Below are 6522 nucleotides of genomic sequence, written 5' to 3'. Positions count from 1 at the left end.
ACAATGTTTTATGAAATTATTTCCTCCTCTGCGTTATTGGATTCACAATAATAATGTAAAATGATAGTTAAACAGAAAACACAGAGAAATCATGTTTAATAATTTCTGTTTAAGAACTTTTTTGGTAAAATGTATTGTAAAGGTTAAAATAAAATAAAAAGTTTCAGAGTCAGTGGAGTGGGGCTTAAATGTAACAGACGTGATAATATATAATGACAGTGCTCTGAAAAATGTGGATTATTTGCAAATATGCAGCATTGTTATCTCTGACAGACATAGGATAAACCTGTCAAAGATCATTTCACTTTTTTTCTGACATGTCAACATTATTATCTTCACACGTTTTCTGCACCAGGTTATCTTTGGTTTTATGTTGATGATTGCTCTTCAACTATTAGCCTGAGTACAGTCTAGAAGAGGGCAAATCTATTACGAAGCAAATAAATGAAAGGAAGAAAATGCTAGATTAGATGAAGCCATAAATTATAAACAGACAGACGTAATGTTTTCTCCTTTGAGGGTATGCCCTCCCTCACTGTAAATTCTAGCACACTGCCACCCATGCTTGCAATTTGCCTCCTCTACCCTTCGGAAAATCATTTATCTCCTCTGTGATTCCACCAAGTTTTCCCAATCAACTAACTCTTTCCAAGACATAAAAGTTGTAGCTACTTCACATTAATATTTCATTTCTTTCTCATTAGTAAGACAAAGTCATTGGTGTTAGTCTGTTGGGTAGCTGATGGCTGGTTAGCTGATGGCTGCGGTTAAGTGGCCGAACTGAGTCAGTCACATAGACACACAGCACACTCAGGAGACAACCCTCAGGGGTGAGTGGAAGGCGTCCGCTTTATTGAGGAAGTGCACAGGCTTATATAGGCTGGGAGCATGCAGGGACACGTGTCGGGCTGGGATTGGTCACCGTTGTTGCTAGGGTGGAGGGCAGATTGAAGGTCAGCCATTTTGTTTTGCCTTGCATCAGCCACGGCAGCCATGTTGGCGATATTTTATGGCTTCTCCAACATTAGTCTGGGTCCTTAATTATATGCAAGAGAAATCAATTCCAGCTGATTTAGACAGAAGACAAATTTGTTTAATGGACAGTGGGTCGTTTATAAAGTTACCAATAGGGTGGGCCATATCTGGGACAATTCTGGCTGTAACAATCCTCAAAATGCTGTCACAGAACTCGCTCCAGAAGAGAGCATTGTAGCTAAACGCCTCCACTTGCACGCTTAATGCCCACAGAGTGGAGCACAAGATGCTGCCATGTGTCCTGCAGCCACCACTGGCCCCGTGACTTAGTATTCCTCTCCACCAGAATTTTCTTTCCTGTTTCTACCTACCTGAAATTAAGCAGTTGGTATGAGCTACCTTTTACAAAATACTTTATTGGCATTATATCACAGCAGTTTTTGTCAGAATGTTAATATACATTCCATAGCCAAAGGTTAATAGAGTAAAATATTAAACAGATTTGTTTCCTGAAAATCATTGCAGACCTTTAATATACCTATAGGCAATGTTCAAGTACAATTGGAAAACATTAGTGTATAGAATTTTTAGTGTATGGATTCCCTTCCTATACTCTCCTCCTTCTCTCTCACTTTGTTTTTCATTCTCTTTCTCCAGCTCTCTCTCTCATCTCTACCTTACCCTTTCCTCTTCATCTCTCTCACCTCTCACTCTCTACCTCCCTCTCTCTCCCCAGAGGCCAATCTTCATTTCAATTGCCTTTTCTGGGAATCTGTAAATTGATCCATATGAACTGATATTAGCAAATATGCTCAATGTAATAATATATGTATCATGCAGAAAAATGATGTCATGTTCACAAAACAATTTTTAGTTTTCAAAGCACTAGCAGACAATCTTTGAGACCCATCCAATTGTTTTCCTAAGATCCATAATCACAAGATAAACCACCTAAAATGTACATATCTTAGCATGTCATTTGTTCATTGTATTTAAACGTAATGTTTGTATATTCATATTCAAAGGATATTAAAGAAAATAGTCAAGTCCATTCCATTACCTTTGGTCTATTACTGTCCAGAAGAATACTCTTTTGGTTTTTGAGAAATTTTAAAGTTTTAATATCTTTAAGATAATAGTATTAACTATTCTTATACATTAGTTTTTCATGGTAATCTTTATTATTTCTTTACTAATTGATAAATTCCCATGCATATTTTAATAGGAAAATTAATTTATTGGCTATGAGGGAATAATTGACATATCTAAAGTACTGAAATAGTGTGTCTTTACCATTAATCATTGTGTCTTTTTATGCCCTTCAATAGTGCTTTCATTCTATCTCCACAGAGATCGTTCACATTTTTCATAGAGGTTTTCTACATTTATTGTTAAATTTGTGCTTAGGAATTGATGCCGTGATTGAGATTGTTTTAAATTGCATTTTCTAAAGAATTATTTCTAATCAAGAAACCCATTAGCATTTTCATTTCTATCAAATATTTAGATGCATTTTTAAATTCCACTATTAGTTTTCATTGTAAATCAATTATTCTTTTGGTTTGGGAGGAGAAAAATTTTGCTCTTAGCAATTAATAATTATTTATAATAAATACTTTCAAATATTTATTTTAAAGTAATTGTATTGTTTAAATTGCCTGGATATTAGGAATTTGAGGAATATTGTATAATAGTGCATTGTAGGCATGTTTATCCTATTTTTTCCTGATTTTGTTTGGAAATGCCACTACTGTTTCACAACCTACTGTGCTCTTTAATAGGTTAAGGAAGTACCATACTCTGAATGTTAGCAACAATGGTTGTTTATAACAATAGTTATATATACTATATAAACTGCAAGTATTTTCATTTTAACTGCCATAAATCAATCATGCAAAGAGGTAGCACTTTGCTAATATTCAGTGTATTGCCTTCTGTAACTCATACATCCTTCTGCATCCCTCATAATGCTTCCCAGTATCCTTTTCTTGATTTTTTTTTTTTTTTTTTGCATGGGCAGGCACCAGGAAATAAACCCGGGTTTCCCACATGGCAGGAGAGAACTCTGCCTGCTAAGCCACCATGACCTGCCCCCAGTACCCCTTTCTTTTACTTATTTTAATACATTTTGGTAATAGATTTCCAAAAGTTCATTACTGGCATTGTTCAGCTAAAATTTTATTCCATCTTCTATTGCTTCAAATTTTCAGCCATTTGTTTTTTGTTCTATTTAGTTATATTGTTCTATACAGGAAATAGGAACTTGAAAGCTGAGAGATTGAATTCAGGACTTATGAACTGGACTATCAAAATCTTAGTTCTGTGCATAAATGATGGAAACCAATTTTTGCCTACCAGCTAAAGTGATGAACATAGGCTGATCACTGTTGAAGCCTGGTGCTGGGTCCAAAGTACAATATATTTTTATATATTTGAATTTTTATAATAAAAATATGTAACTATTTCAATAAACATTAAGTGTTTCTGCTTTCCAGCTTGGAGAGGATTTAAGGAAAGTTAATATCATTGATGGTTTTCTGGAATCCATTGGAAAATATCCTTCCCTAGTTTTCTAATAGGCTAGGATAAAACACAATGCCTAACTATCTCTTTGATCCAGAAGATTCAGTAATTAGCTAACACCCTTTCCCTATTCCCTAAATGCTCATTCAACCTCTTTTCTAAAAGGAGAATATGTGTTCAATTATTTCTCCCAAGCACAATAAAATGTTTTAGGTTCCTTAGACTATTGATTGCTTAGCCTCACTTTTATTTTTCTCTCACAAAGAGGAAGTCACTGGGGTCTCATAACGTAAGATACATACTTCTACCATTTTGAAAATAAAACTATTATTTTCTTTTTGCATATTTTTTCTAATTGGATTAATGAGGTCTTGAAGGGGAAATGTTGGTATTATTATTATTATTATCATTATTTTATGTCTAGGGCTTTAACATAGATCTTGGAATATCAAAGGCACTCAATATTGGCTTGGGTGTTGAATCAATTATTGGGCTGGCTTTCTTCCAAAGTCTATAAAATACAGTATATATGAAAGTGGCTATATATACATGCATTACTGCTTACAACTTAATAGTAAATTAGTAATGCAAATAGCACTAAAAATTTAAATGTACCTCTTGAAGATATGTTAAAATTTTAAAAAACAAGTTTTGGAAAGCATAACCCATATCAGATGATTGCTAAGGATTCTTGTTACAATATGTAAATATTCAATTAAATAATGAGGAGGTTTGACCCCTACAGCACCAGACAGCCAGATAATTAGAAACGTGTGGGAATGTTCAAAGTGTGCAGGCAAATCAATTATTTTGAAAGGGGAGAAAATAATGGCACGCATGAATTGGATACACTTAAACATGGCTGTGATACTGCTATTGAAATGAAGTATAGTAGTCTCAATCAGAATAGTTTTAAGATTGAGGGTAGAGGATAATACTATCATTCTAAATTAAATGCATGGTGACCAATGAAAGAAGAGTCTGCTGTGAAAAAAATAATAATTACATAATTTGTAATTTAAAGTGTGAGCATAAAAGGGGGAAGAGAGAAATGAGACAAAATAATGTTTCAGTGGCTGAGAGATTTCAAACAAAGTCGAGAGGAGGTATCTTGGAGGTTATTCCCAAATAGGCTCAAAATAACCTAACACGATGTTTATAAAAAAAAAAAAAAAAGAATGCCAGAGAGTGAATTGGCATGACTAGAGAAAAGTACTTGAAACTGCTGAACTATATTCTAGTAGTCTTGATTCTTAAAAGACGATTATGTAACTATTTAGCTTTTACAATGTGTCCGTGTAATTGTAAAAACCTTGTTTTCACAAAAGTGAAAAAGTGGCTGATGCTTCCTTTATCCAAGCTATGGATCTGAATAAAAAATAGGACAAAAAATAAATAATGGGGGTGGGTGGGATAAGGGGTAAAAAATTAAAATTGAGTGGATTGCAATACTAACAGTCAATGAGAAGGAGGGATAAGGGGTATTGGAGCTATAGGTTTTTTTTCCTTTTTTCTCTTTATTTCTTTTTCTGGAGTGATGCAGATGTTCTAAAAATTATCATGGTGATGAACCCACAACTATGCGATAATATTGTGAGCCACTGATTCTATACTTTGGATGGACTCTATGTGCATGAAGATATCTCAATAAAAATATATTTTTAAAATGTGGGCATACCTCTGAGGCTGACACAGTTTTCCACATGCATAAACTATGCTGGCTTCTTCATGGAAATGTGAGTTAACAAATGTAAAAATATGTCTAAAATGTAAATATCAAATATGCGATTAGATTTTAAATAGTTTCCAGATGTTTTCTTCATTAACATCTTAATTTTTTTAAATGCCAAACATTATTTTTATTTTTTTTAGAAATGGCATCCCCAACTACCCATTCAAGGGGAATTAGCTAGAAAATAAACTGAAGTCATAGAACATGATATCCTTTCTTGTGTCATGTTTCCCAAAACCAGTTGTATATTTTCAGATATTTATTAGTCCCCAAACCATCTGCATGATGTGGGCATTTACTCATATGAAGAGTTCAATGTCAAATGGAAAACATGAAAACTATGGAACGCTTCACGAATTTGCCTGTCATCCTTGCGCGGGGGCCATGCTAATCGTCTCTGTATCGTTCCAATTTTAGTATATGTGTTGCCGAAGTGAGCATAACATCTCGTTTTTAATATTGATAAAGAATATAGGACTGAAAAAAATCTGAGAACTATTTGTAAAAGTTGCTGAACTGGTCTTGAGCATTGCTTAAGTAGAAATTAGTAAATATTTCAAGTTAGCAAGTTATGCCGGTAAGATTCTTATAACTTAAGAATAAAATGCACATAAATAAAAAGAGAGAGTGTGTGTTTCTTATAACATCCTCGGTGTATATGGTGCTCCTTTCGTATGTTTCTCTCTCAGGAGGGTCCTTAAATGATCTTTTATCAGAGGAGGATAATGAACGACTGTGGAGTTCAATGATCTATATTATAAGGGTTCAGGTTAGCTCTAGGTTCACTAATAGACTCAAAATAACCTAACACAAGGCTGAAGGAAAAAAAAAAGGTATGCTAGAGAGTCCCTCACTGTTTTAGTTTCCTAGCTGCTAAAATAAATACTATACAATGGGTTGGCTTAACAAGAGGAATTTATTGGCTCACAGTTTCAGAGACTAAAAGGTTTGCTTTCTTCCAGGGTGGATATCCTCTGGCTGACTGGCAACCTGGGTTCCTTGGCTTCTTTTCCTTTCTCTTCTGGGTTCCATTGACTTCCAGTTTCTGGCTTCTCTCTGTTTGACTTTCACTCTGCTTATAAAGGACTCCAGCAATCTGGATTTAAAGCCCCTCCTGATTCAGTTGGGCCACAATTCAACACACAATTTAACTTGCAGTAACATCTAGAAAAGATTTTATTTACAATGGGTTCACACCTGCAGACCAAGACCAAGTATGCAATTCAATCCACCACACTCCCCAAGACATTCTGTTACAGCAGGTTTTGAATGGGGACCAGGAATCCTTATAA

General features: G+C 34.5%; 1 non-coding gene across 1 annotated transcript; it reads right to left on the bottom strand.

Moving 5' to 3' along the window:
- Positions 1 to 5564: 5564 nt before the first annotated feature.
- LOC143685322 (U6 spliceosomal RNA) lies at positions 5565 to 5671 on the bottom strand. The gene has a single exon (XR_013176569.1). It is a non-coding gene; the product is annotated as a U6 spliceosomal RNA (small nuclear RNA).
- Between the last annotated feature and the right edge of the window lie 851 nt (positions 5672 to 6522).

The sequence above is a fragment of the Tamandua tetradactyla genome, chromosome 5 (assembly GCF_023851605.1).
Source record: "Tamandua tetradactyla isolate mTamTet1 chromosome 5, mTamTet1.pri, whole genome shotgun sequence".
NCBI lineage: Eukaryota > Metazoa > Chordata > Mammalia > Pilosa > Myrmecophagidae > Tamandua > Tamandua tetradactyla.
Note: the sequence above shows the minus strand (reverse complement) of the source record. Positions and strands in the feature narration are given on the sequence as shown.